Source organism: Drosophila takahashii, chromosome X, assembly GCF_030179915.1.
Source record: "Drosophila takahashii strain IR98-3 E-12201 chromosome X, DtakHiC1v2, whole genome shotgun sequence".
NCBI lineage: Eukaryota > Metazoa > Arthropoda > Insecta > Diptera > Drosophilidae > Drosophila > Drosophila takahashii.
The window spans coordinates 16,669,288-16,691,620 of NC_091683.1; the positions used below are offsets into that span (position 1 = coordinate 16,669,288).

Here is a 22,333-nt window from a genome sequence, read left to right on the forward strand (position 1 = left end):
GATAAAGCTGACGGTAGTGGTGGCTAAAATCTGTTTTAATTTTTTTTAGCTGCTGCTGCTGTTGTTTCGCATTTTCCGCCAACCCACCTCCCATCTCTCACTTACTTTTCTTTTTTTTTTTTTCCTTTCTCCCCGCCTTTATTTATTTATATATGGCATGCATTATATGGGGAAGTCTGATCCTTGGGTTCCCACAGTTTTTTTTGGAGGTGGTCCACAGTTCGCTGTCGCCTGCTTATTTATGTATGTTACCCTGGCGGAAAGCAAGAAGAAGTGGGCGGGTCTGGCTAACGGATACCATGGGGTAGCAAATGCGAAATCGGATTAACATCTGGTTAATACCGGATGTGTTGAAATTTATCTGGCTTGACCCTTAAATGATTGCATTTAACCCGGTTCCTGTTGTTCCAAGATGTAATATATAATAGATATATTTATAACATTTGAATTCCAAAACGGTGCGAGTTTTAACCTGAGGTTATTACATTTTGTACTGAAAATTATGTAATTTTAATTAGATTTTTTGTTTTTTTTTATTTTTTTATTGGTTTATTATTTTTAAAGAAATTGTATTGTACTTTTCAGAAATTTATTGTTTTAATTCACTGGGTTAAGGGGATTATTAACTTAAAGTTTAGTTAGTTCGTTTTCTCGTCCACATGTTAAATTTAAAGTAGGCTTTAAAGTTTAAACCTAAGGCCTTCTTTAAATCTAACTTGCGAAGAATGCTATTTATTGCGATTCTATATTTTAATACCGGGGTCAACAGCTCTATTTGGGGCAATCCTTCGGTTCGGTTTGTGCGTTAATTCGCCTGTCAGCGATTCCCTTTCTTGAGCGGGGATTCTCTGTAACCTTAACTGTAACCGAAACGGAACCCAAAACCTGAAAGAAAAACGGATACAGATACAGAGTAGCCAAACCATCCCCCTTGGTCATATTCCTCTTTTTTTGTTTTTTTTTTATATTATTCAAGGTTCAGCCCAAATGTTTCCCTGGGAAGACTTTCGCAGGACATTTTGAGGAGTCCTTCGGCTGCCGTGTACGAAAAAGGAATCGATTGTGATTATGTAATTGACGCTATGGGATTGAAAACTATTGAAGCGTGCTTGTTTCCCTTGATTTAATTATGTCCGAGGAAAGTGATAAAATGTTGTGCAAGTTGTTCATTCACTTGCAATTTATTCAATTTATTTAATGTTAGGGCTGACAATGAAAGTTTTGCTGAACAAAATTCTCAACTAATTAAAGCCTTGTGTTTGCTTTCCTCTGGAAAGGAAAATTTAAGTAAATAATTGCCCAACTTTGTTTCAAGTTTAAATATCACACATTAGATGTCAATTGGCCGGGGGAAATGGAGATCCTGCGGCACTTAATTGATTGTGTAATACGTTTCGATGACTGCACTGCAGAACGGTCCAAGGACATTTATATACACATATAAATATATATGTATACAGATATATATATAACGCAGGAGGTCCTGCGTCTAATGGCGATTTTCTTTTCTCTTGGCCGTCTCTTGATGGCTTTTCAAATAAAATGCAAACATAAATGCGAACCGAGCCAGCGGTTGAGTGCAAATAAAAGCGAAAATCTTGCCAATTGAGTTGAACAGATTCTCTCTTTTCCTTTAGCGGGAAGCTTTTGGGGAAAAGTGGTGCAGGAGGTTTTCCGTAGTGGATGGCTGGAAAAATCGGAGGGTGAGGGGTTGGAACCCACAGGGGAGCCGTGACTCGGCGGATTTTGGCCATTTGCGTTTAGCCAGAATTGCGTTGTCAGGATTTAATGATGACACGAGCCGACAACTCGAAAAAAACAGAAAAGAAAAAATACAATATTTATAAGCCTTTTATGACCTCTCCCCAGCTTTTTTAGATATTTTTTTATAAATATAAATATAAAGAAGAATAGGTTTCCTTGAACTTTCTATATACCAGAGGTATATGTATAATTTTTTATTTTCATATTTTTATAGGGGAGTGTAGGGTAAGGTGGCGAACGATTCGTTTTTTGAATGTAACTTTTGTAAAAATCAATATTTTTCAAAAGTGTAAATGCAGAAAGTTGCTTACATCTACTGAGCATATCCCTGTAAAATTCGAAATTGGAAATTCCAATGCAGCTAATTCAAACAGCGTTTGGCGTGAACCCTATTTTTTTTGCACTTTCAAAAGTTGTAGGGTAATGTGACGAACGATTTGTTCTTTAATGTAACTTCTCCAAAAATCAATATTTTTTAAAAGTGTAAAAGCAGAAAGTTGCTTACATTTACTGAGCATATTTCTAAGAATATTTGGATTTGAAATTTCAACATAGCCAAATCCCACAGCGTTTGGTGTAAACCATACTTTTTACAAACAAAAAAATACATTTTTTTATATATTATTTACGGAAAGGTTATTTTCGATACGGAAAATAAATAAGTAATAAGATAATACCCAAACTTACAAAAAAAAAAAGGTCAAAGTGCAAATTTTTTTTTAAATTATTTTAAACTGACGTCACTATTAAAAACAACAATAAAACTGCAGCAGTAAATGTTATCTGTTATTATTATATTTTTTTTACAAATAATCAACGATAACAGTTAAAATTCTTGAATAAAAATAGTTCGTCACAATACCCTACAAAAAGTTCGTCACGATACCCTACAAAATAGACTTGGAGCAAAAACGGTGTCACTCTCAAACGGCGCAAAAGAAAAAAACGCGAGGTACAAAAAACTGTTGATAAAGATCTCATGTATACGTGCATATATTTGCCTGATTTTATTTTCCACTCATCTTTGCTCTGGCACTGCTGAAACACAAGTTAATTGAATGGGTTTGCTAGTTTGCGCACCACATTTTTAGCGAAAATTACCTCACGAACAAATTACGGGACTTCTTATTAATATTACTGTAAATACATTGTCGACACGATAAGGGGAGACGACTACATTTATTTGGAATTTTTGTCGTGACGTCATATATGAGATTCGACGAGTTCGTCACATTACCCTACTCGTCAAATTACCCTACACTCCCCTACATTTATATATTGGTAATTTTAAAATATTTTTACCTTATTTCGATTTTTTCATACATTTTTATATGTATTATTAACTTTAAATTTTTTTTTCCTATTTTTGTTGGTTTTTATACATTTTTATTTGAATGTTCCTCATATTTCTCCATATCTTGCTTTTTATTTATCGTCTTTTTTTCACCATTTTTCCTTTTTCACTGCACTGCGGACATTTTCATTTTGTTGCCATCTCTCAGCAGCGAGGCAAATCGAATCAATCATCAAATCAGTGGGGTGAGGGTCTCTTCTTCCATCGCCTCACTCTGATTTTCCTCGGCACTTCCTACTTTTTCCTCCTTCAAGTGCAGAATGTTGCATGCATAAATGAATGACATATATTTCACATCTTCACCGCTCCTTCAAAAGAAAAGTGGCAGAGGAAAACGTTAACATTTTCTGCCGTCCCCTGTTCTTTTTTATTTTATTTTATTTTTTTTTGATTTGTGGGTGAAAAAGCGGTTGGAGGCCAATCAATATGTTTGCACAGGGGAGCAGAAAAAAAATGGGTTTGCGCTGCAACAGTTGGAAAATACTGTGGCAAAAGTAAATTTAATGAAATGAAAATTCCATGTCAAAATAAAGTGTGAAAAAAGGATTAAAAGCAAGTGACTATTATTAATGGCTAAAAAATGTGCATCAAAACGTTTGGTAAAATTAACAAGGAAACCTCAAAGGCGAATATTAAAATCCGCTGGGAACTTTATTGCAGGAGAGCAACAGAAATGTTCGGTGCAAATATTTCGTAAATAAAAATTCAAATGTTATAAAATTTTAAAAAATAATAAAAAAAATTAAATTTTATAAAAGGAAAGGAAAGTTAGCAAAATTATATATTTTTGCGTTTAACATGTTCGATACGAGTTATCAAGAAATTCCCTTGAAAATTGAACATCCTTTGCCCTTTTGCTCCCTTTTTGAAAGGACTTAGCCTCATATGGTCGTGTAATGTGATTCATAATTTATATAACTTTAATGAACAACATTAATATGCGAATTATGACAAGCAAGGGGACCGCCATCCGCGTCCTTGTATCCTCGGCTCCTTTACCCATTTCCTTTTTTTTTATTTTCACTGGTAGTCAGGACATGCCGCAAGGACATTGTCCGCCCACATAGTTGTGGGCTGCCAGCTGGACACAAAACAACAAAAAAAAACGAAAACGAAATATATACATATTATAGGGGACGAAAACCGAACTGAAAATGAAATGACAAAAACTCGACAACACTTTTGGGATAACATTGTAAATTTTATTATAGCCCATAGAAAGGATTGTCCCGGGACTAGGGATAGGGCAAGGGATCCCCAAAAGGGATTTTGGTGGCGCAAAAACATAACTAATTTGCTGGCGAACGAAATCAAATGTGAGTGCGCTCCGTATGGCGCAAAAGTATATAAATTAATTCACTGGATCCCGAGCTTATTTCGGAGATTACGATAGATAAATGGGGGGCATCCCAAGAGGAGGACGGCAGAAATATGCTGAACAATCGCAATTTGTCCAGAAAGGAACTATTGAAACTAAATTAATAAAGCTTAAAGGGTTTTTGGCTGTAGGAAAAAGTTAACCATTTTATAAATTATACAAATATTGATTCTAATATTACCAAAATATTATCTAAAGTTAATTAAATTATAATAATATCGAATCAATGCATTGCACACAAAATATCAAATTTCTTATTTGCACATTTTTTCTACCTGGTTTGGCATATCTTAATCAAGCTTCCAATGGCTAGATAGCCCCGCAAATATTTGCCAACTGACTTTCCCAGCTTCCCTGCAGTGTCACAGTTGAAGTCAACCTAGTTTGAGCTCCCTGTGCGTTCTAATAATATCAAAATACACCCGACAGAAAGTCGTTCTATGGCAACCCACCGTGTGTCCGTGCTCCGGTGGTCAAATTGCAAGCACACAGTAAAAAAATGCTAGAAAATGGTGATTAAAAATTTAAAATGATCACGTTTTAAAAATTAAAAAACAAAAATTTATTGAAGAAGAGGTTTCCGACCTTATAGAGTATATATATATATTTATTTATATATATTTTTGTATATACTTTTCGTGGTTTATTATTTAATATTTTCTATTTACACTATTCTATTCTGAAAATTATATTAAATCTTCCCCCATCGGTTTTGAAATAATTTCGCAAATGAAAAGATAAATTTAAAGACTATATTCTTTTTATTTTCTGTGCATGTGGTTAAAAGCTAGCTGTCATACTCGGCTTTATGTACATTCCTTGACAATCAATATATCCGCTGCATGTGCACATCCGTTTGTCAGAACACAACAGCAACATCGGATGGGCAGCAGTTGGAGTAGGAGCAGCAGGAGCAGGAGCAAAATTCAGGAGCAGCCAGCGACATGGACAAAGGAAAGGTGTGCTGCCAGGTTCATTGTTTGTTGGCCATGTCCGACCATCCTGCCATTTGAACATCCAGCCATCCAGCCATCCAACCATCCAACCATCCTGCAGTCCTACCAACCCACCGTCTGTCCCTTTGACCATTTGTCCATCAGCTTTCGCCTCGCGGGGCTGCTCCTTTCCGTTGACCCAACATTGTCGCCATGTTTTGTGGTTGCAAATGGTTGCGCCGGTCGACCAACAGAAAGGAATGGAAAAATAAATAACCAATTTCAATAGCGGATAGCGATGAGTGCGTGAGGCGATATGAATAACTATACTAAAAGGCATGCGCTTAAATAAAAACAATTATTCAAAATCACTTAAAAAGGTGTCTAATACTATGCAACAGAAAACCCAAGCGGATTTCCTAACTCAAAATATATTGTTGCATACTTTTTGACACCTTTACATATCTTTTCATGTCAGCTTATTACACCAAAAAAAAAATTATCATAGAAACTAAACTATTGTACATAGATTCGAAACTATAGATTCTCAAAAATAAGATGAGTATTAAAAAAAATCATACTTTCCGAAGTGTTTTAATTTTTGTATAAAATGTAAAGATAATATAAACTTTATGATATTTAGTATAAAACGAGTTTTACGAGTTAAACTATGTATTTTTTCTTTTTGAGTATAACCATACATTTAAGGCAGGACTTTTCTTGTAGCTTAATTACTCATTTCCTAATCAGTATGAACTGTTTAAGATCTAACCACAGACTCGATTAAATAACTTGGCAAAACACAGTGTGAAATTATTTTTTTCTTCTGCAAACCATTTCTAGTGATTATCTGAAGGAAGAACCTTTTAACGCCCTTTCATCGCAGAAATTCGCACTTAATTGCTTGGCTAGCTGCATTTTAGTTGCCATCGCCCGTTTGGAAACTATTTACCAGGGTGGGCGTGCCATAGTTAACCCATTCTGGCCAACTTATTTACGCCTGGATCAGATCCTTTGTCCCGTGTACCCAGTTAGTTGCCTTAACGCCTGTCCATTGTTGTGGTTTTTACTCTAATGGTTAGCCACTCCCCCTTGTTTTTTATACACACACATATGAATGAATGTATGTGTTCATTTTTTATTTTTTTTTTATATTTACCCAGCTGTTGGCACGTGTAAAAAGTGTTGCATTTTAATGGTTTTCATCGTTTCAAATAGCTGTTGCCGCATAAAAATAGCTGAGCATTAAAGTCCCATCGCGTTGGTAATTTAATTATTATTAATTGTATTAAATTATTTTGGCCAGCTTTCGTGCGTAAGTGTGACTGCTGCTTAAAAGTTGCAACGAAAATATTTGTTTCGCTAAAAGTTCACCATCATCATCATCAGCAGTGCGCGCTTTTCTCCGCCCGCCAACAATGTTAATTACAAACTTTCGAGTTGGACACAGAACTAAAACAAATTACATGAGCGTCGACTGCCAAAATGGGGTAGTGTTAAAGGGGGGATGGAGTTAAGCAGCCAGCAGGGGATGGTGTGAAAATGTGAAAGCGGTGGGACGTGTTGAACTGACAGCAACAGCAGCTGTTCGTCGGCAATGGGGTTTAAGAAATAGAAAAAAAAGAAGAAAAAACAGAGTATGTGTGGAAAAAGTAGTGTTCCTCTGGAGTTGAAGTATTTAATACCCTTGTTAATATGCGGACGCAAAAAAATTATTATGCATCAAAAATAAAGTAAAAGTTCTTAATTAAGCACTGAAGGAAAAGTATTTAAGCTTAAAATGGCAAAAGCGAGAGTTTTTTATGTTGCTTTATTTAATTATATGCCAGCGCTATTTATTTTATATGAAAAGATTTAACATTTTTTAAAACACTTTTTGCCAAATTGTGCTACAAAATGGAACCTTTTCCAGGTTACTTCAACAAAAATGTATAAAAAGAAAATAATCCAAAATCAAAATCACTTTTAAATGTCAAAACGTATAAACGTATGCAACATTATAAATTTAGACCAAAAGTGATATGAATTTAATTAGAAAGACGACTATTCTTTATTCATTGCATACTTTTAGATTCATTTTTTAAGATTAAAAAGTGATTTTTAAAAAACCTAACTTATTCTAATTTTTCATTTTTAATATTTATTGTTCTAAAACCACTTATAATATGATCGAAATGATGATGATAGTAATTAATATTGTTACTTGCAGTTTAAATGAAGTCCTTCAGGTTCCTTTTTGTAAACTTGCTCTGTGCAAAAGTTTTGTTTGTTATTGCCTACTTTGCTCGTTATTTAGGCAATCGTTTTTCTATTAATTATTAATTACCTGCCAAAGTCTGTTGAAGATGTCCGCTAACTGTTGCAAACTTTGAGCGAAATTGTTGCATAGTTTGTGCAGCTCTTTGCCCCCTTTTATCCTTCGTCCCTTCGAACATAGTTTTAAGTGGTGCATGTGTTGGCCATTGTTGCCTGTTTGCCGTACTCGTTGTTGTCTAGAGTTTGCCAATTATGTGCCTAAGTAGTTGCTGCTCTGGTAATCATGTTCGACACGCCCTCGTTTTGGGGGCGGTGGTTCCATGCCGTAACTTCTGGAGGTGTTGTTGTTACTGCTGTTTGTATTGTTCCCGGCCTGATAATTGATCTAATTGATGAATTACCAGGTCCTGTGGACTGTGTACGGCTTTGCAGAGATCGGAGGTCAACGATTTGGGCTAAGGAAATGGGCCATGGCAAGCTTATTAAGAGAATTTAATCGTATTGTTTCAGGGGGCATCAAGAAACAAAGTGGATTTCATTTACTTATTCGCAAGTTGAAATTATAAAGCTGTCTAAAAAAGCTGTACTTTTGGATTCAAAATATAGTGCTGCATACTTTTAGACACCTTTATAAGTAATTTTGGGAATGTGCTTCAATTTTAAATTTAAACTTAAAACAGGAGAGAACGTACTACTTGCTACTCAGCTAAAGGGAGTGCGAGGGAGATGGAGATCTGCAGTCGTCAAATCTACTGGCGCCATCTAGCGGCTGTTACATTTTTACTAATAAGTTTTTAATGAATTGTACGATTTTGAAATTTGTTTCTAAAAAATCAGCAAGGCTTTTTTTCAAATCTTTTAAAATTCTTAATGGGTATAAACTTAGATGTCACCTATTCACACGGCATTTTAGTTAAATTTATGTCTTCAATAAGTCCCGCAATATATCGTTTTTGGTGCTCGTATGATTTTTATGGATGTGCTTTTCATACAAAAGCTCTCGTATTCATAATGGATGGAAAATGACAAATCTGTGACTGAACTTTAACCCACAATGCAAGTTTAGCCGTAAAAGGGGGCTAACTTTTTGCCCAAGGATGAGGGACCGAGACCATTACTCCATCTTTCATCCTCATCCATATCTTTTTCGTTTCGCTGCTCAACTTTGTGGGCGCTTGTTTATTTGCTCTATATGTGCTTTGTTCCTTGCTTTTTCTGCTTTTTCTGCTTTGGCGCACTTAAAAAGCAATTTACTCTAATTACATTAAGTAGAAACTGCGGCCAACTTGTGCGTGTGTCAATAAACAAACGGTGAAAGTACTCAAATATATATATATGTACTAAATTATGTGTGTGTAAGGCTCGTCTGCCTTTGCTTTTTTGCCTGCAGGAAAAATCCAAGAAAAGAATATTGCGCTTTTAGACCATAATTACCTGAGAAGTTTTGCCTTCACTCGACGGCGACTCTTCCTCTTGCCGGTCACTTCCGTTTTGCCTTTTGTCCCTCCGGGAATCTGTCGTTTCCTCCTTTCATTTTTTTCGCTTTTCGTTTTCCCTCCCCGCCCCTGCCCTCCCTCTTCATTATTACGCATTATTATTACTCGGCCGCCACATCTTTTTCTTTTGTTGTTTGGTTTTTCTTTTGTTTTCAGTAAATAAATCAGCGTTGCCCAAGTAACTTTTTCACACACACAGAAAAAAAAGCGCTGGGGATTGAATGGAGGAGATAGGAGATTCTCGGGTGGAAAGATCTCCCGGGGACGGGGACTTTGACTTTGTCTCGGCATTTCCGTTGTTGTGTCGCCTCTTCTCGCATTGATTGGTTAATTATAATGAGCTTAGCCACCAGGGATATAGCCAAAGATAAAGATGTCGGGATGGCCAAACAGCAGAGCGGAGAATGAAAGCTGTAAAGAAAGATATAACAATTAAAGCGATACCATATTGAAATCTTATTAGGGGCACAGGATGAAGAAAAGAGAGAAAGTACGTAAGAATAAGAATTCTAAATATTTAGTTATGAAACGAGATATAATTTAAATTACTCGTAGACTATTAATACCTATCGAAATGTAGACGAAAATTTTAAAATCGGACAATCAATTAAAAAGTTATGATCAAAAGATGAAATGGCCGTTCTCTCTCGTTTAAAATTCAATTGATTCCAGATCGATAGGGTACTGAAAATTTATGGTAGCCAAAATAGGGAGCTATTTTAAAGATATATGATGAAATTTATTAACGAAATAAATATATAACGTGACACTTACTTATAGTTGCGATACGCACTGTAAGTTGGTTGGGATTGCGAATTTTATTTGATTTTCAGAAAATTGTCAAATGGAATGGCAAGAAAGCTGGGGTATAAAGTGTGTGTGAGTGTGTGTGGATTGAAAAGAAAACTGGCAAATAAATCAAATGAAATTTGTGTGACATTTTTCATCTCACTCTGTCTTTGTCTCTGTCTCTGAGTCTATCTCTTTCGCACTGCCCACAAGTCATGTAAGCAAGCAGAAAAACAATGTCCGTATTTATTTAACGTTATTTTCTGTTGTCAAATAAAATACAATGAAAGCTAATTCAATGCGTCACTTTACTTCCCCCTGTTTTTCCCCGTTTTTATGTTTTGAGTGTGTATGTGTGTGTATGATTTTCCTCTCTGCGAGAAAATTATCCCTAACAACCAAGAAAAACACAAAAGGCACCATCCATCCCCCCCATTCATGTTGACCTCAAAGCACAGCAAAATGTATTACAAATTCAATTATCAAATATGTTTTAGGCGCTCTTGGCTTCCAGTTACAAAGTAAGGCGAAAAAAAACAAATACTTTTCATTGCGATATGTGTGTGTGTGAATGCTGAGTCAAGCGTATTTTCCTCGAGGCGGAAACATTCGGAAATGGCAGGAAAAATTCGAGAACATCACCAAATTACATCCGAGGGAAATTTAGAATATCGTTCTGCTGTTTATTTGGGCTTATGCATTTTTATACACATTGTTTTCGTTTACTTGCGTTTGGAACAATACAAGATTTTGTGCTGTTGTTTATTGGGACCTTAACATATTTAAATGATGTTTTTAAAATTTAAATGGTGTTTAATTGTTTACCGAAAAGATTGGTATCGTTATAGTTTTAAGTTATAATATAAATTATATAGTTCTTAATTTTAAATGTAATTTAAATTTGCCTTGCAGTCCAAGGGACCTGGGAAAATTGTAAAGTGCAATGAAAATGAATGTGTCACCGGAAATCTGGTTAAGTATTCAGATCCCAGCCATTTTCAATACTATTACAGCTCAGTGGATGCAATCAGCTCTGAATTTACTCAATCTCCCTTTTCTCCGCCCACTATGAGAATTTTCCATGCTTCCTGAATTTTCTCCAACTTCCATTTTTATTTCTTTTTTTTGGCAGCAGATAAGCGACATTGAATGGGTCACACGAGTTGGCTGCGATATTTCAATCTCATAATGCCAACATCGCAGGCAAATGATAATGACTTTGCGGGGCTTTGGGGGGTTGGGAAATACTGGATGAGCTGGGAAAACTTTCCCTTTTTCCGCTCCTCCGTCTTTTTTTCCACCATCCAGCTTATGCAAATCAAAGTGTTGTGCAATTTTAATGAGCTGCTGCCTCCTGCTGCTTTCTCCATTTTCCCCAGGAAAACTTGAAAATGACAGAGGGGAAAAAGAAAAAAAAATGTTAGTTCTGTCACACACACACACACATACGCCTTGGAATATGCAACAAAATTATTGGGGAAAAGCGAAGGAAATGCCGGAAAGGAAAGCTCAACGATTGCCTTAGCTTAGCTCCCTTTTTTAAAATGTAACATACTGAAAAAAATAGATCTATATATAGGTATAAAAAAAGGAGGAAAAATAAAGAAAACAACCCGAAACAATGAAGTGGGGGGAGACAACTTGAGCGAGGATATATTTTTGATGGCAAATCGAAGGCAAGACAAGTCAAGTGGGCCGAATTTCGCCCCCTTTTTGGGCTGTTACGTGGGCGTGGCAAGTTTAAGTGTGTGTGTACGGGCGAGTGTAAGGATGCCAGGCAAGCGATTTGCATATAAATGATTACGGAAATAAAAAAGGAAGTTGAAAATAGACAGAACTTTCTGCGGCAAGAGAAGTGCAAAAACGAGGGATAATATACTGAAAACAAGAAAGGAAGCTAGCTTCGGCCAGCCGAAGCTTATATACCCTTGCAGATCATTCCTATTAATTAACAAATCGCAAAAATGTTCAATTTTCTAATATTTCTCATTAATTTTCCGATCGTTCCTATGGCAGCTATATGATATAGTCGTCCGATTTTGATCAAATTAAAATTTAAATTCGGAAATATTTAAAAAGAGTCATATCCTAGAGTAGAAGATAATAAAATAAAAACCAAAGAAGCTAGAATTTATTTCCTATTACTTTTCCATTAATTTTCCGATCGTTCCTATGGCAGCTATATGATATAGTCGTCCGATTTTGATTAAATTAAAATTGAAATTCGGAAATATTTAAAAAGAGTCATATCCTAGAGTAGAAGATAATACAATAAAAACCAAAGAAGCTTGAATTTATTTCCTATTACTTTTCCATTAATTTTCCGATTGTTCCTATGGCAGCTATATGATATAGTAGTCCGATTTTTTAAATAATTAATTCGAAATTCAGAAATATTTAAAAAATAACATCCCCAAAAGTAGAAGGTAATATTTCAAAAAACACCGAAGCTAGAATTTTTTAAAGTTTTTTTTTTCCGATTGTTCCTATGGGGGCTATAAGATATAGTTGTCCGATCCGGTCGGCTCCGACATATATACTACCTGCAATAGAAAGAAGACTTTTGCGAAACTTTTGTCCCGATAGCTCAAAAACTGAGAGACTAGTTTGCGTAGAAACAGACAGACGGACAGACGGACAGACGGACAGACGGACGGACAGACGGACAGACGGACAGACGGACAGACGGACAGACGGACAGACGGACATGGCTAGATCGACTCGTCTTGTGATGCTGATCAAGAATATATATACTTTATGGGGTCGGAAACGTCTCCTTCACTGCGTTGCAAACTTCTGACTGAAATCATAATACCCTCTGCAAGGGTATAAAAAAATGTAGGGATAATATGAAAGGATTACATATTATATATAATATATTTTTTTTACAAAATAAAAAAGTATTAAAAAACTTTATTTATATCCTTAAAATATTATTTGTATTCTTCATGTTCAGCTACCTTTAAAAAAGGTTTTAAATTATTAAAAAAAATAAGTTCTTTAACTCACACTTTTTTTATAACTATTATTTTATAGCATTTTTTCTCAGTGCTGCGTTGCCACCATGACTTGTCGTTGGGAATATTTTTTGGGGGTTCCATGGCCCCGACTTGCCAAGTAAGATGTCATTGCTGGGCACTAAAAATGAAGGAATAAAAGGAGCAAATGGGGGAGGAGATATTGGTGTTCGTGGGGTTCGAGGAGCAGCTTCGAAAAGTAGGGGGCCTCCAAGTTGGAACGCATTTCGCTAACATTTTTGCCACATTTCTGCCAAAATATTTGTTGCAATGCAGCCGAAAAATAAAGGCAAAAAAAAAGATTGCAAAAAAAGAGAAAACGAAAAAAAGCGAGCGAAATTTGGAGAAAGACCAGTGAAAAATGGAGAGAGAACCCCGGAGATGGAGAGCTCTTTGGCTTAGTTGGACGGCTGCCCGCTGCCCGCATAAGTATGCTCTGAAAATGCTTTGGCATCTGCATGAAATGCAGTGCAAACCCAAAGCAAACCAAATAAAATTTAAATGGAAATAGCTGTGAGGCACATTCAAACCTTAAATAAACCAGAAAATGTCGCTTCTTTATGAAGGAAATTTTATGATTCATTTTAGGATTTTAGATCGCATATGAGATTAAATTTGAGTCTCACAATGTCACAAAAATGAAACTTTTCTGCAATTAAAAATAAGGGAAAAATATTTCATTCATACTGAACGCAACTTGTGTAGAAGAATACTTTTTGTTGGCTGTAATAATGCAACATTTTAGTTTATGATTTGAGTTTCAGCAACGTGATACCTTTTTGACTATAATTATAAAAACTGGAAAATGGATCATTAAATCTACTTTTGTGGTTAGGAATATTTAAAAAAATAGTAATAGTTTATGGTTTCACTTTTGGAAACACGATATCTTTTTGGTTACATTCATAAAAACTTGAAAATTTATTATAAATTATAAGATTTTCTTCATTTGTAATCAACCATTTTTATATTTTATTTCCGCATTCTAAAATAACCCCATTTAATCTAAAGCAGTTTTGTTTTTTTTTAAATTCCCTGCGTTAGTTTTGTATGCAAAGGAACAGATTTCGCACTGGCCCAAAAATAAATCATACGCCCCGTGTACGGCTTTGATTTACTTACCTTTTCCGGCCATCCATCCAACCTCTTCCTTCTCCTCCTGCTTCCCCTCTTTATCATCCTCATCCTCCGCCTCTTTGCTTTGCCGTAATCCTCCTATGAGCTAAACAAAAGCGTAACAAAATAGGCAAAGGACAACAAAGGCAGACGAAGGAGGCGGGGAAGAAAGCGGAGCAAAAGCAAAACAAAGACATGAAATGACATTGATGAACGATGCCCGAAATGATAGATTGATGGATTGATAGATGAAGCCACGTGTCTTTGTGTGTGTGTGTGTGTTTGTGTGTGATTGAATGGAATGACTGAGCCAATCTCTATTTGCCCACCAACCCACGACCCTCCCGACTTCTCCAAACTTCTTGAATTGATAATGAGCAGCTACGTCTCGCCTTAATTAATTTTTGCACCACGCCCACTAATTAAACTTTTCTTGCGAAATAGAAAGAGTGAGAGCGAGAGAGAGGGAGCGAGTAAAAGACAGAGAGAGAGCAGGAGGTGGCAAACTTTGAAAACTTTAACTAATTTCAAATGTGCCCTTTACACCCAGAAAAAATAGTTTTTTAAATTTTTTGCCAAAAAAAGTCTAACTTTTTCCAACATTTTCCAGATTTATTAAATTTTAAATTTGAAAATATTTTCCAAAACTGTCTGTCTTTTCAAAAACCCATTTTAAAAAAATGTACTGGTTTTTGAGAAAAAAAATATATAAATAAAAAAAAAATTTGAATAATTTGTTTGTAGTTTTTACATTTCTTGTGCATTATTATTATTTTTTTTTTGGTGTAGCTATGAGTAGAAGGTGACGATTGACTAACTGACGTATTGCTGGAAACAACAGCATCCAACTGGCCTCCGACCGGGCAAAAGTTTTAATTACCAAGCAACAAGGAGGAGTAACAGTGGGAAGTCGAGGACGAGGGCTCTGGTTCCCTGGTTCTCTGGCTGCCACATCCAGCGTCTTTCAATTACAGTGGACTAACCAGGCCCGAGGGCGTCCGGCGAAACAGAAGGCCATCAAACCGTCGGAAAGCCCGGACTTTGGACTTTGGACTCTGGAAGCCACAGAACCAGACGAAGCCCACTTGTTTTCAATGTGGCCGAAAAACTTATTGTGCCTCCCGCTCCCTCAGGACTCTGAGTCATTTTTCCAGCCAAGCTTCGCCCATCCCCACAAAGGTGCAATACACCCACAAACAAAAATAAAAAAAATAAAAATACAAAAAGCGAACCGGAAAAGGCGAGAAAAACAAAGTTTATTTGAGTCGAGTTGCGGTTGCAGTGGGCAAGGACTTTGAGGTTATCCTGGAACAGGAAATAGATGAACATATAAGTGAAATGAATAGATAGCACCTGAGGGGAGCTATCCAAAAGGAAAGGACCAAGTGTGAAAGCCAATATTTATTTAGAACATTATTGGAGTATAGGAATAAATCGGCAAAAGAATTTTTAACTATTTGATTTTATTTAAACTTTTTGTAAAATTTCTTTAATTAAGGGATTAGAAATAGCTCAAAAAAGCGTTTAAAAGCGTCAAAAAATGCAAGTTGTTTTTTTAGACTCAAAATATATTGGTTTTTACTTTTCGACATTATGATCTATATATATATAATTCTGTTAAATATTATCACTAGTATTACCAGCATATACCTTTGCTACCCTTTTGCGTCAGATTTATAGCCCACTGCTGGATGCTCCTGCCAAAGTCCAAAGTTATTTGCCAAGCCAAGGCAGCGCATGAATTCAAAATGAAGCGAAAACTGCCGACCCCCGAATTTTCAGTTTCCCATTTCCCGGCAGCAGCAGCAAACTCACTATTCCTGCGGCTGTGCAACATTTTTATTTGCGCTAAATTAGCCAGCGTCCGAAGGAAAAATGGAGGAAAAGAGAGCGCTGTTCAAAATTCAATATCCACGGGCGGTCGTGGGTTAAGAGGGGCCGAAGGTTCGCTGAATCATAAGCTTCACTGCCACTTCAAAGCCCCCTTCCTCAAATAAAAACAAAACACTCACATACCAATAGGTGCAGAAACTTGTGTCTCTGGGCAACAAAAAAAAAAGAGGAAGGAAGGCAACTGTTTCGAAAAGTTTTCTCGGCCGAAAAGTCGAGACAGCAAATTGGAAATTTTATGCCATAGTTTCGACACCCTGTCCCGCCTCTTTCTTTATTCTATTTTTGTTTTTTTTTTTAGGATATATTTTTTTATTTGTTGCCTCTCATAAAACAGACTACGTGATGGGCCGAGACCAGAGTTTTATTTTATGGGTGTGTCTGAGGGGGTGGATTCGGGACTCGGATGCACGAGGGTGGTTGCATGGGCATTATCCACTTAGGCAATTGCACAAAATCCGAAAGTCTGAATCAACCACATTCTCAGTGCAAGTATTGTACACTTTTTGAGAACTCAACTTTTTAACTTAAAAAACTTAATATGAAACGAGAATCTCCCGAAAAAGGGAAATCGTCAAAACTATATTATTTACTATCAAGTTTACCAGTCCTGCATGGTAAAAACGATATTCTATTTGATCCCGTCGTGTTTTTTGTTGTGTGTAGAAGATTAAACAAAAGATTTGTAGAAAGTACATTGCATTTATATCATTTTAGACAAATATAAGCTATAATTCCGCTAAATTAAATTATATTTTAGGAAAAGGCTTCTTATTTTATACAATTTGTTACTCTAAGTTCTCTCAAAAGTTTGTAATTAAATGTTAAAGCTTTCTTTATCCATTTACTTATTTCTGCTCTTGTTTTTCTACTTCTTGAAATGTAATCCAATTGAAATATTCCGCCATCAATTGTCTCCGCCTTTCTGTTTGTCCCTTTTTCACAAGTCCCATAGAAGTTTCTCAATTTTTTTTCTCCATGTCTTTGGGGGTCTTCGAGTTGGGGTCCAAAAGTTTAGCTTGATTTGAGGCTTGCTGGATTATGGATTATTTATTCATTCATAAATTATTTAAAATGCCTTCAATCCACGAACAAAAAAAGGTTTCGGATTCGCTTAAAGTTTGCCAAAAGTTTGAGGGGATGAACGGCAAGCAAAAAAAAAAAGTACTTCCAGCTGTGGAGAGTTACATAACCTGTTGCTAAAATATTTAAAATGTCGCACAAAGGTGGAATCTCTTGCATATAGTATGTACATCTATGTGTGTGTGAAGGTCCTTAAATATTCCATGGCAGTTGCCAGGGTTTTTATATTTATGACTAACAGGGGGATGAGGACCAGAAGTCATTAGGCAGCAACTCCTCGGTGTATATTTACCAGAACTTCATCTTGTTTTTGCCTTGTTGCTCTGCTCTGGCTCTCCAGTTGCCTTGTGTTATGTTGTGTTGTGTTTTGTTGCACAAGGACTATGATGTCCTTGTCCGGTCTAGTTTTTAAATAATAAATTGCTTTCTGAAGCTTGTTCCTGGCCCTTCTTCCCATGTCACCTTCCTCTGCAGGCCATAAAATTTCATTAAGAATTTAAATCAAGTTTGACCTCTGGCCTCTGCATCATTCGCCTCATCGGCCAGGTGATGGTGTAAAGTTTGTTGTTTTGGGCCAGAATTTTATTTTGGTCGGATTTGGGTTCGACACTTGTTAGTCAAATGCTTTCATTCACGAGTAGTTGGCTTGGATTTCTGCCCTTTGGGTGTGATTCCTAACGATATCAATAAATTTGTGAGTCGGTTAAAGGTTGAGCATCACTCATTTCGGCTGAAAAGGTAGTGAAAACATAATAAATATTAAAGGTGTTATTACTCATCTCCTCAATATTTTAAAAAATTCCATCAAGTTACTATTTAATATTTAATTAAAAAGTGAATTAAATAATAAATCATTTCGCTTCAAATTAAATATTATAAGTAATATTTAATATACGTAATGTATTTTCTACATTACAAGAATATATATTCTACAAGCAAGTATATATTTATTGAGCCACTGGTCACTTCTGCATTACATAATGTTTTAAAATAACCATCGATAACTTTGAGCTGGAAACAAGCCGCAAAGCACCAACATCCCCAACAAACCGAGTAACCGACCAATATATAATCCCATTTACGGATCCACATTTACGTGTACGTTTGGCTAATTGAGTGACTCTACATGAAGCTGGGATGCTAACTTTTGTTGCCCAACTTTTCTGTGCGTATGTGTGGGTGTTTATTGTTATGCAACGAGAAGTGAACCAAAAAAGTTGTAGCTCTGTAATTGAAAATATGTTTGCATGGAAGAAGGCGACTCAATTCATTCAGCGAGCAATCCATGCTGGTATCCTCAAACCAAGCCAAACCAAACCCATTTCCATTGCCAACTTTCCACCATCTTGCCAACTCATTTGAAGCCCTGCAGCATGGCAATTGCTCGTAGAGCGTGGTTATATTGAACATTCCGAAATTCAAGGGGGGTCGAGGGGGCGTGAAGGGGAATAGAGGGCGTTCCATGGGCGTGGAGGGTGGAGAGAGGAAGGGGGTGCGACTGCCAAAGGCGCTAGGCAATAACAGCCGCAGCAATGCTGGGAACGGATGTTGTAAACTAACTGCAGATCGTTCTATGCACTTGAAAAAAATGTGATGTTTTAAAAAATAAAATAAAGTATCTATTACAAATAGTAATATGTGTTGAAAGCATCAGTTTCGAACAACTTAAACTAAACTTAAAATTTCTCCATTTCTTAATATTGTAGAAAAGCTAATATAAGTACCGAAATAACCACTTGAGAATTATAAGCATATTTTCGAAAGTTTAGTGTACATATCGATATAAAATATTGATCGATTTTACATTATGTAATATCAATTTTAACGCATATTAAATTCGCTATACTCGAAATGGGTATTTCATGTTAAATCGATATGCGTATTGCATAACCAGAAATGTACATGCGCATATAGATTTCACTGTTAATAAACCTTTCTCATGCCAAACTTTTGTCACCTAAAAACTAAACTTAATTAAAATGTTTAATGCACTTTAATTCTCCCAGTGTACCCACTTTGCACTCAACCATGCATATGACAAAAGTTATGGCATGCAGCTTGGCCGAAAGGAACTTGAAGAGGCATCGGCTCCTGAGCTTGGTCAAAAACAAAACTTTGATTTGCACTCAAATGCGGTCCCACCCCCTAACCCTTAACCCCTCTATTGTGCAAAAGCCGAAACAGCCCCCATCCCTTTACCGTTTGTGGAGCCGAGAGGAAGTTCTATTTGCGCTTTGTGGTTAGTTAGCTATGCGTACAGTGATTCCCAAACCTTGTTGCGGAAGGAAGTGCGGAAAGGGGGTGCAAAAGGGGTGCGAAAGGGGTTTCGGATGGAGGAAGGGGTAGCAAGAGGGGTTGCGAATGGGGGATCGCCAGCTCCCTCGCTTGCATACATACAAAATGCACAAACTTTATGAAAAATCTAAAGCAATGCAGGAAGCGAAGATAGGGACAGGATGCGGAAAAGTGGAAGGGGTAGGGAAGGAGGAGCAGAGGAAAATTTTCTCGTTAAATTTTTCACATTTTTTTTTCGCCCACCAGAACGAGAGAGAGATGGAGTTTTTTCAGCTGCTGCAGCTTTGAACCAACAATTTGTAGGGATTTCGTTCTGGATTAAGTGTTGGCCAAAGTTTCCAATTTTATCTATATTTTTTTTGCTCTTTTTTCTTTAACTGCATTATGTGCTCGATTAAGAGAGAAAGAGTGAGATGAAGAAGAAATCTGGGACGGAAATTCGATGGTAAAATATTTAAAATTCGGTTGCCTTTGGGGCCAGTTAAGAAGATTAGTGAACAAGATAGATGAGTGGTTTTTCCAAGGAAGTAGTTCTGAGCCGAAGCTGAGCCTTAATCGAAAGCTGTGACTTATCAGGGTCTCGCCTGAAAGTTGTACAAGTTTCATAAAGTCAGCAAAGAGTTTAAACTTTTAGGTAAACATACAATGTAACAGCAGCTTGTTTATATTATATAAGTAAGATATTTCCTTAGGCACAAAATTACTAAAGGATCTTAAATATAACTACTAATTGCCAGCAAACATTTCTCTTTTAATCTCCCCATGTCAGAATACTTTTCGCAAAGCAAATACTTTGAATCTACAAAAACCTGAGCCAATAGAACGTGCATAAAACTAATGTTTGCCCTTCTCTCTTTTTTCTCTTCTCTTTTTAGGTAAGTCCTTTGGAATGAAGTGCGATGCCAACTGCATTTACCAACACTGGCAGTCCTAATTTGCCCTGAGACCTTGACATGGCTTTATTGGGGTGGCAGGTTTTTTTCCCTTTTTGGGGGAAAGCATTTTTATCAGCTGACAAATGATTGAACACAACGCCAAAGTGAACTAAGTATGCGGAACACAAAAGAAACTGGAATTCTAAATAGAACAAAAAGCACTTTACTCAGGTGGCTTGGCTGAGACAAAAAATAAATGGAAAATTGTTAAATGTTGCCACAGAAGCCAGTAAGGTTTTGTAATCACCAATAAGGATGCCTAAAAGTATAATACAATATTTGTTTAGATCAAAACCAAATTTTCAACCAAATTAGATTACTTTTTTTTAATTATGCCTGGTAAAATATTATGTTTTTATATACCTACTTTTTTTTTAATTATGCCAAGTACGTAGTATAACTTTTACGTTTTTTCGCACATCATTTTATTCCTTTTAACGAATTTCGAGTGGCAACGTGTTAAACAATACGGGCAGGTTTCAAGAGGTGGAGAAAGTGTAACGAAATGAAATTCGCAACAACAAAAAAGAAAAGAAGGTAACACTCACACACATTTACGAAGGGAGACAGGAAAAAGTGAAATTAGTCATTTGTAGCGAGCAGTTTTTAAGGAAACAGGAGGGGGTGCAAAGGGGGCTACTGAGGTGCAACAAAAACAAAAAAAAAGGATCCAAAAAATAAAGAAGCAAAGAAAGGAGGGCGCAAGTGGGCAATGGGGGCGTGGTCGGACACGGCTGTTGCACATTCTCATCGCATGCAATTTGCGCTGGAACTTTGCCCTCCTTTCGAGCATTGTGTTTGCCATTGAACACGCACACTGAATGCCACTGTGAGTGTGTGGGTGGGTATATATGTGTGTGTGAAGCCATTGTTCACAGACACACTCCCACACACACACACAGACACCTCGAAATGCTGTAAATGGGCTCACGGGCAGCATTGTTGCTGTAATTGTTGCAATTGAGCGTAGTTCAGAACAAAAGCCACCCACACTAGCAAATTTCGTCATCTCACCCACACACACACACATTTATATAAATTTATGTATACATATACACACACGTATATATATATGCATATCGAGCTTACAATGTGTCACGCAGGCCTTCACTAATGTTTTTTCTTTACGTTCCCTTCTTTTTTTTTTTCCTAGTTTTTTGTCCTAGCAATTTCAGGCCATTCAAATGGGTTCATTTGTATGTGTGTTGTGTTCTGATAAATTATGGAATTGTTATTTACAAGTGTTGGAAAACGGGGTGTTATTCAAGTTGGAGAGCAGTATTTCATGAAGCGAAATTAGTTTCAAAAAATATTTGTTTAGTCCTCAAAAAATATTTCTAAACACAAAACGGGTTTTACAAGAAGCTTTTTTTAAACTTTATTAAATAGTGTTGGAAAGTTGCATGTTATTCAAATTCAAGTAAATATAATCAGTTATAGTAATAGTTTTCTTATTTAAGAAGTATTGTGAGGCAATTTTTAAAACGCCCTATATCGACAATTCATCTATGACAAATCTTCGACATTTACCACGTTCCATTTCCTCCGAGTTTCTCAACCTTGTGCCAGCAAGAAAAATGTCAATTTCCTCGAGAAATTGCTTCTCTAGATTTTTACATTCAACTGCAACTTGGGTGGGGAAATGCAGGCAGGTTTTGGGGGATATGTTGGGGGATAGAAGAGGATAACATACAAGCAAAACATAATTTACACGCCAATATCATGTCGTTTCACACTCGTCTGCCTGTGTGAGTGTGTGAGTGTGCCGTGTAAGTTTGCCATCTAGCTCGCCTATATACACATACACATACAAATACAAACATCAGACACTCAAACACACACTCCAGCCACTCACACACATAAAAATGAGGTCAATAACAGGTAGATTATCAAATAACTATTACACATTGCGTGTTGTACGAGACATGAAGCCGTCGACGACGACGAAGGCGACGGCTATAAGGTTCAGGATGTGGATGCGGTATTGTGCACTGAGAAATAAAGTGGATACAGAATGCTTACAAA

General features: G+C 36.5%; 1 protein-coding gene and 2 long non-coding RNA genes across 13 annotated transcripts in view; 2 read left to right on the plus strand and 1 right to left on the minus strand.

Moving 5' to 3' along the window:
- rg (A kinase anchor protein rugose) overlaps positions 1-22,333 on the plus strand; it is a 187,893-nt gene that overhangs the window by 12,443 nt on the left and 153,117 nt on the right. The window lies entirely within an intron of this gene.
- LOC138913841 (uncharacterized) lies at positions 9,265-10,621 on the minus strand. The gene is made up of 3 exons (XR_011419705.1): positions 10,136-10,621; positions 9,958-10,044; positions 9,265-9,594 (listed from the first exon to the last, which is right to left on the minus strand). It is a non-coding gene; the product is annotated as an uncharacterized lncRNA (long non-coding RNA).
- Positions 19,986-20,619, plus strand: LOC138913946 (uncharacterized). The gene is made up of 2 exons (XR_011419842.1): positions 19,986-20,048; positions 20,249-20,619. It is a non-coding gene; the product is annotated as an uncharacterized lncRNA (long non-coding RNA).